The sequence below is a fragment of the Montipora capricornis genome, chromosome 4 (assembly GCF_036669925.1).
Source record: "Montipora capricornis isolate CH-2021 chromosome 4, ASM3666992v2, whole genome shotgun sequence".
In the NCBI taxonomy this organism is placed as follows: Eukaryota; Metazoa; Cnidaria; class Anthozoa; order Scleractinia; family Acroporidae; genus Montipora; species Montipora capricornis.
Window position 1 is genome coordinate 51,066,930 of NC_090886.1, and position 9,825 is coordinate 51,076,754.

Here is a 9,825-nt window from a genome sequence, read left to right on the forward strand (position 1 = left end):
CGGCGGGGTTAGTGTTTGGATGGGAGACCAAAATAATATACCCCTCATTAAACAGAAGCATCGGACCGAAAATACTATTAACGCTAACAAATGCGAACTTAGCAAGGTACAGATTTTGTTAGCTTGCCTTATGCAAAAACAAATATTGATGCAAAAGTAAATAAATATTGATACACAGTTTTTAGAAAGAGCAGAAGGAAGTTTCCAGGACGATCGCTCGAGAATAATCTATTTACGACATGAAAACAACATTTATTTTGAACCGTGAATATAGAATATAAACAGTTACGATCAGCGACAAACATTTTGGGGGATTTTTGCAACGTTCAGTTTTGTTATTGTACGTTTTGGCTGCACAAATAAATCGCAAAATCAATATTGACATCGCCGGAATTCAGCGGGCGCCGTGATGAAGTTACCGCGGCATGTTTACTCGCCAAACAGTGAAGTATCGCTGTGTCAAAGCATAGGACCGAAAATTATCTTTTAATGCTATCAAATGCGAACCAAGCAAGATACAGATTTTGTTAGCCTGCTTTATGCAAAACAATTATTGATGTAAAAGTAAATAAATATGGATACACAGTTTCTAAGAAGAGCAGAAGGAAGTTTCAGGACGGTCGATCGAGAATAAAATATTTTGCCATCGGTAACAAAATTTACGACTTGAAAACTGGACAGTTGGAGTATCGACGGCTTGAAAGTTTACGGAAGAAACCGTGTATCGTATAATCAATGTTTTATTCACTATGATAATTATTCGATCTGAAATGAACAAAATTACATAACAATTACTGAGATATTTGAATAAGCGAAATCTCTGAGCAAATGAACAGAAAAGAATCAAAATAAAAGACTGAACTTACTTCTGTGGCGGGTTTCCGTAAACTACGAACTCTTGAAACTGAACAACTCGACGGTTTAACACTGCTGAAACTGGTTGACTTAAACTACTGAAACTGGTTAGCGACTGACTCATATCCTTTCAAACACGTGCTATTAACTGATCTGAAACTTAAGCCTTAGTCACTCAAATGAATTCTCTTAAAATGTCAATCAAAGCTTTATACGTTTCCGGTACTAATTAATCAGTTCTATAGCTGTAACATTTCCTCCGCCCCGATGAAGGAAGCGTTCTTCATCTTACTCAAAGCCTTCGGCAGGTTGCACTACTGCTATCTTCGTGATAGGTCTTGAATATTCGCCAGTTGGTGTTTTTACTTTCACGTTCCTGACTTTTCCGTCCTGCCCTGGGTACACTTCTATTACCCGTCCGGTAATCCATTTTCCTCTCAATGCATTCGAGACTTGTACCATGACAAAGTCGTTAACACAAACGTTACGTCTGTCTACGTTCCACCTCCTCCGTGGTACTAACAAGGGGAACACATCTCTTGTCAGTAGTATAGGAGTTGGGGGTATGAGATCATTTTGTAAAAATGCTCTCATCCCAACCCAACTCCATACTACTTTACATTTGACGGTTACATATTTTTGATCTCGTATTTTCGGTCTCATATTCTTGGAAATCTATATGTTTTATATTTCTGCGAATCTATGCCGTGGCGAGGCAGAATGGATCCAACGCAAAATTTATTTTGGAACTATATGTTATTTAAAATGCGTGACTTTCTTAGAAAAATCACAAAGCATGGCATTCTCGGAAATAAATAAAGGGGGTTTCCCCGTGATTTTCAACCAATGAAAAGTTAACCCATAAATTAACCAAAACCGAAAATACAACCAAATGGTTCAAATTTTGGTTTTTTTTCTGGTTGGACATTTTGTGTTCAATCCTTTAAAAGAAATGTTATTTTAGTGTGTTAATGTTGTAATGACCGTATGCATGACTTGTCACACCATTATTGTGAATGTACCGCTTGTCATCGAAGCAAGATAATGATACTTTATTAAGCTCATAGCTTCCAAGTTGATGTAAGTTGCTTCTAATCGTTTTCATGGTGTGATGCAGTTGCTTGTTATTAAACAGTACGTTTTTATAATTTTCATGAGTTATGTTCTTTTTGATGATATTCTTTTTAATACCCTTAGCGGTCTTTCCGCCTTTGTCATTGTCTTTCATATATGAATACATTTTCGATCGCAATCCGACGAATTCGGTTATTGGTATACCTGCTGCCTCGTCTTTGAATTTACCGATTACTTTTTTGTTTGTCGTGTCGAAATATTGTGAATCTTCGGGATAATCACTGTTATCGAATTTGTCTTTATCATTCCAAAAGTCTTGGTACGCATCACTGGTTTCAATTTCATAGGTCAAGCTGTCTGTGTCTGTGAATAATAATTTCGCTTTGCTACCGTATTTTTGTTTGATGTAGTTATAATGAAAATCATACATTAGTGTCTTGCTAAGATCTAGGATACACATACCCACATATGCCGGCCTGTTTAGGGTTAGTGTTTCTTTGATTTTATGCACTGCCACTAGATTTTTATTGAAGATCTTACTACTAACATATGTTGGTTTGGCAGCCATTTTTGACAGTTTGTTTTTATCAGTTACTAATCTGACATCTACTCGCTTTCTGATATTTTCCATTGTTTTCCCAAATACACTGTTATTCATAAGCTTGAAGAAGTCTTTTTCAAAAGCATTTTTAGCATTGGTTCTCTTCTGTGTGTTGAAATCAATGTATTCTTTCAACCATGGTGACTGATTGAACTTTAGAACTCGATGGATTTTGGTTATTTTCAAACCAAGATCGGTGTACAATTGTAGGTTCCTATAATGAAGAACATACTTTTCTTTGTTGCTTAATGTAGGTATCAGTTTATGAACTAAGCCAGTTGACACTTTGAATTTATTGGCTATTTCTTGGCAATAATTAGAAAGCATATCTTTGTTGACTTTGACCTTTTCGGCTGCTAGCGGATAATCATTATGCAGATCGTGTAATTCTTTGGGATATTCCAAATCAACTTCTAATATCAAACCTTTATTGCTATCTTCTTTATACTTGGCTAGGTCTATCTTATCAATCTGGTTTTTAGCCAACCATTTAAAACCACCAGTTGGAAGGTATTGGCTCATTGCCCAACCATACAGATTGTTAGCATCTAGATACATTATATACTTTGAGGGCGCCTTCTCATCATACGTTTTCATGTATCTATTATTAGCTTTGCCGTATCGATTTGCTATGTATGATGTACCACCACGCATGCCCTTTTCGATGAATTGAAACATATCAATATCAGTCATAAGCTCCAATTTAATGTCAGTCATCTTTAACATAGCATCCCAAGAAAGCCCAGGACTGGTAAAATAATGACAGGGGTCTAGTTTGTAGTATTGCAGACAGGTCTTTCGAAAGTTTTCAAACACATCAGCTAACAGAAGGATGTCAGATTTAAGATATAAGTCATGGTACTCACCCATATTTTTTAGATCAAAAGTGTTCCATACATTTTGAGCATGTTTGTATTGATCACCTGAGATATGCTCATCATTTAATATACTGTAAAATTCTTCTTTTGGTGGCAGCTTTTCATTGAATTTTTCAAAACTGTCCATAAAGTCATATGGGTATACTCCCTTCTTACTCATCAAATCAAGCTCTTTACCTTTGAATTTTTGAGAAGTATATATTAATGCTTCTTTTGGTAGGTTGCTCACCAGTTTATCAAGACTTGAGCTCATGAATTGAAAACTATCAATAAAGGTCAGATGATTACCAAGCATGAAAGCCATATACTTTTCCATGTTGTTTGGTATGGCATTGATATTCATTTGGCATGTTTCACCTTTCTTGTTTGTGTATGTATGCTTTTTAACTATCTCACCAATTTCTTGCATTATAAAATGACTGTCATACCCACGGAGATTGTGAAACATAACTGGTATTTTCTCAGTCAATCTGAAATTTAGGTTACAATCTTGGTGAGCTGATCCTCTGTATTTACCTGTGATATGGCAATGGTCTCTAACTCTCACATCATTTTCATTGTATTTTTTATTGCAGATATGACATTCATTAGCTTTTTGAAATTCTTTTTCATCATCTTCAGTCATTCTCAATGGTTTATTGAAATATTTTTTCATGATCTTCTTGCAATATTTGACTTCCTCTAGCATAGCTTCCATAAATTTGTAAACAGCTTTTTCACCTCTATAAATTTGTACTGGTTTTGTGTATTTATCATCATAACAACACACAACCTTATATCCATAACCACAGTCTGTGTGTCTCTGATAAGCCTCTGTGTACGATTTATCATCATTAGGTTGGCAACCGGATATCTTTTCTGTTATAGCTTCAAAATCTGCATAAATGACGAATGGTACTGGTAGTTGTTTATGGAAATTATTGAATTTTAGTATGTTATCATCTTTTGTTGGCATTTTGATAGCTTGTGTGCCATTTACTTGTATGCAGTTTTCTTTATGATCAGTTAATACTCTTTCAGAACTGAAACATTGTAAGCAATGCATACAGAAGTGCTTCCTTTCCTTGTGTTTTGTTTGATTGTACATGAATTTGTTGAAATCTTTGATCAACACATAATGCTTGTTTTCATTTTCTGTTATAAGAAGCAGATTCATGCAATCTTTATACTTTTCTTTTGACACATAAATGGGATATTTTTGTTTGTTTTCATAACCGAAAACATTGATGTTAATTTCATTCTGCTTTTCTATTTTGTTGTACTGTTTGGTAGTCACTGGAAATTCAATTCCTGAATAATTCAAATTTTCAATGAATGCTTTGTCTGATTTTTTGATTCTCTGTGGGTATTTGTCTTGAGGATTGAGATGTCTTATGTGGCACCACCTGAAGCATTCATTATCCTCATTTTTCATGTTGATCAATCCTTTTGCACTGTGTTTGAGTTCATTTGGCAATTTGATGTAAGAAGATCCTTTCATTGGCTCGTATTTTACCACATTGATATAATGATTTTCAACAGATTGAATAGTCCAACCAGATCCCTCTGAAATCCAAACTGCAATCTTGTTTAGTATGACTTGTTTTGACAAAGATAAAGCTAGTTCAATTTGTGTGTCATTTGTTATTGTTTGTGGTTGACTGTTGAAATAAGCCGTTTTGATGATTTTTTCTTCTCGCCCTGTTTGCTTTTCAAATGTGACCCTCAGTGTTTCAACAAACTTTAGACCTTTCATTGATTTTAATATTTTTCCAATGTGAATGGCAACAGCCTTTCTTGTATTTTGCAGTTGCATAAGTGGGTCTTTGCTGTTTTTTATGTTGATTTCATAAGACTTCGTAAACCCTTTTAAAGCTTTGTTCGTTTCTTGTATTATGGTCCTCGGTAATGGAATTGGTCGTTTTTTGGATCTAGGTGCTGGCACTGGTCTGTTTAATTGTTCTATTTCTTCCAGCCATTCAGAAGGAGGAGCAGGCAGTCTCTGCCTCTCAAAATAGTCAACAAGTTCTTTTACACTCTTTCTTGGTTTTGAGATCGGTCTTGTTTTTGTCCTCGGTGCGGGCACTGGTTTTGTATTTTGTTTTATAATCAATTCTATTAATTCTTCTTTGCTCAGATTTTGAAGCGAGCTTCGGTTCATAATATTTATCATATTATTTGCCATTATAATATATCTATAGATAATAATTCTTTAAGTCAAATTATGGTGCGTTTACAGTTCAACACATACGGGAAGTATGTATTTAACTTTTTTAAAAGAGAAGTGATATGAATAAATTAATTGCTATTTTCATGTTTATCATAAATGTAACCCGTATTATATGTAAATGAATTTTTGAAATGTTTCTTTGTTTTTAAATGGCAATGTTTGCCAGCAAGAGTGTAGTTTCTACCATTGTTGCATATTTTACAGTACCATTCTTTATGCAACATGTAGTCGGTTTTTATTTTTCTTCTTTCTTCATCAGTATAAAATCTTGGGCGGCCAACTGGTCTTCGATCTTCCATATTATATTACTATATATTTTATTTTTTATATATTTTGTATCAATTTCAATGGTTTCAAAAAATCGCTGTACCTTTTAAACTCTCTGAACAAAAAATCCATTTTGACATCTATGATGTGAAACATTTTCCCGATTTCTTTCTTTGGTCCTCCTGTTTTCAATGCTTTGATCAACAATGGTACTGCTTCTGAATGAACATAATGCATATAACCTGCGTTCCTGACCACTATTTCACAAATCATTTCTGTGATCACTTTTCTTACAGCCATGGTTTCAATTATTTGGCTTCCTCTGAACATATACTATATGTTTCGATTATCTTTTACACAGATTCATCACTGTCTTGTGACGCAAAAGATTCTGGCGAACTTGGGCAACTAAAATCCGATTCGCTTTCTTGTGATGAAAAACTTTCCGGTGAGGATGGTACCCAGTCAGAATCCGACAGATGGGAATCCTGATCGCTTTCATAATAGAAACCAACTTTTTCTTCATTTTCAAACTTGTCCATATAATATAAGTATATATTTTTATTTTTTTATAAGTATTTATGCGCGTTTGTTCGACCACAATTCATATGTTTTCAATGTCTTTCAATGGTATCCAACTGTTGAATTCATCACTGTATCCCTTCCATTTTACCAAAGCTTGTTTCTTTTTGTAGTCTCTTCTGATCACTTTGTCAATACGGAAAATATCCTGCTTTGCTTTTAATAATTCAGGTTCATAAAAACTGCCTTGTATCTCTTCACCTCTGAGATCTTTTAGTTTGTATGTTATTGGATTAGTGTATTGGATCTTATCAACTGTAAACACTTCTTCGGTCCAGTTTGGAGTATATCCTTTATCGAACACATTCCGTTTATACTTGGATATTCGAACCTGGGCACCTGTTTTGAATTTAGGTTTCTGTTTTAATGGCTCCATATCACCATATAGATTGAAGTAAACTATACCTTCATTCCTCTTATTAGATGCTTCTGCAGGTGTCATCTTTATGCTTGAATGTTTTGTATTATTATACTGTTTCACTAGTTTGGACAGCATATCGAGATACATTGTATTACCTTGAACTGTGAACTGCTTCCACATTTTGGACTTGATTGTTCTATTCCATCTTTCGACCACTGAGGATTTCTCTTCATTTTCAGTGGAGTACATATGTATCCCATTTTTGTCTAACAAGTCCTTCAAGTGTTTGTTATAGAACTCCTTTCCCTTATCAACCCATAAATATTGTGGTCTTCTGCCTTCCTTGAATATTGTTTTGAATGCTTCAGTAACGGATTCACCTTTCTTATCCTTCAATGGGACAATCCAACCGTATTTGCTGAAAACATCAATAACCATGAGAAGATACCGATAACCTTTATTCCATTTGCTAAACTGTTGCATTTCAACTAGATCACTTGCCCATATTTCATCAATATGATTTACGATTACACGCCGCCGAGTAAAGTTGCGTCTTATAGATGCATGTAATTCATCTGCTAATTTTTCTTGCCAGTTTTCTTTACCCGACGGCTTTTTCCGTTTTTTGAAACTCCAAGACCTAGTTTCTGCTTTGTATTGATAACATTTCTTGCCAACCAATGCCCCCATTGTCTTTCATTATACGGTACGTTGTCTAAAGCTTGAACCATTTTCCTATCTGCTTTGTTTTTACATTTCCTATCATCCTTGCAGACGGAATAATCAACATCGTGTTGCATTGCTATTGCATCAGTTTTGCCAGTGGGCATATCATATATTTCCAATATTTGACCAGTTTTTGGGTCATACTTCAGTTGATTTTCTAAATCATTATAAGGTCCTGTGTAATGATGCCCAGGTAATGTCCATCCACCTTTTGGTTTCGGCAATTTACCAATAGCTTTGTGAATGTCAACAGCGCCGCCGTCAAGATCTTTTCTGTTTGTTGTGTATTTTTTATTTGGTCTTATTTTTGTTGACAATTGATCGAGAGCTTCAGAACCGACTTTATGAAGTAGAGGGTTCATTTTTCTCAAACCATAATCGATTGCTTTTTTCTGCAATTTTGGGTCTCTCATTAATTCGGAACCATAATATCTACCCATTTCAACGGCTTTTTTGCCAAGATAAGGTACTCCTTTAGTTAAAAATAATTCTGTTCCTGTATTAGCGATATCACTGAGTAAGCCCGCTCCCAACGGGCTGTTTAGTTTCCCTGTTGTTTGACAAATTTGGTCTTTGTAATACCACATTCAGCACAAGTGCAAAAGAACATTAGTCTACCATTTTTAGCTGTTTTGTAACCTGAAGGTTCAACACATTCGGTCACTTTCTTTTGTTTAACACAATATGATTTCATAATATATATAAGTTAGATATTTCTGAAATAATATTCGATAAATCTCTCATTTTTCATTGTATCATTTATGTCAAACACTTGTAATAAATCATAATACGAATTACCCTTATTCATTTCATTTAGAAAGTATAAACAGAAATACCCACAAGTTGTTGTTTGTATGTTTTGTATCTGATTGTTTTGATGTAACAAAGTTAGATTTTTCTTTTTGGCATGATTCACAATCTCTTGAAATGGAGGCATACCAAACGAATCAAAATAATTTATTACATCATTCTTAACATAAGTGGCCACCCAATGACTTCCGCTCATATAAGCTGGTTCAAGATTGTATATGAATAACGCCTGTTTATGGTTATGTGGAACTTTTTCATCTCTTGACAGTACATCATTGATTGGTATGTTTAAATATTTACACCATTTTTTCAGATCGTGATTGGACATAGGTATGTTTTTGTGAAATTTTGGTTTCACAATATTGCCCCCAAAATGGGTATGCCATTGAATGGACTGTTTTTTCCCAATAGTAACCCTTTTCCTTTTTTGGTTGAGGATGTTTTTTTTTTTCTACCATTACCAGTCACATATGGCGGATAACTATAAAATGGAGGGGGCATTCCAATTCTAGGTGCTCCTGTACCATCCTTTTTCGACGAAGGTGGTCTACCTACCCTCGGTGCTCCTCTTCCCGTTAGCTTTTTGACAAGATTCAAAGCCAAAGGAATTCCAATGCTAGCTAACAGAGTGCCTAAAAATCCACCTGATTGTGTTTTGGTCGGTGTTATTTTAACGCCAGATCCTGTTTGAGCCGCATTCATTATGTCTCTTTGCTGTTTGGTTGTAAACATATTCAGATATGGCATCAGTTGATTGATTGCATTGAAAGGTATCATCATGGGTAATGGCATAGCACCACCTTTTTGACCAGATCCTAACAATTTTTTAGCTCCGGCTTCTGCTAAACCACCAAGAGCACTCAACCCAAGGGTTTTACCAATTGCTGGAAGAGCTCTCATACCAAGTGACAATACGGTGCTCAAAAGACTTCCGCCTACTTGTTTTCTGATATTGGTCTTAGCAAGCTTAATGTCCATTCCTTTGTTCAATTGTCGATTTTTTTGCAATCTTTTTTTCACCATTGCTGGAACATAAAGAGTGTCGTTTCCATTAAGAGAATCATTTGTCAGTCTTAGAACAATTGTTTCCCTTTTATGGTAAGCATTACTCAGATTCTTTTTTTGATTATCTGACAGTCTTACGTTTATTTGATGAAGTTCAGTCATATAATATATGTTACATAATTCCAGTCACAAAACATATACAAATAAATATGTGTCATTCATGGGATTAAACTATAACCAATTCATTACCCACCTTGTCAATAACAACCGACTCGTCGTACAATACAACTGCATGGACATTGAAATCTGCTGCACTATTGGCACTTATTTTATACCTGAAAATCAACTGTTTAGGGTCTCTTGTTACTTTTTCTGTTTGATATGACAGATCGAAATAAATCAGTGGATATAAACTATTGTAATTAGCTAGATTCAACTGCGTTCCGGTGTTGTAATC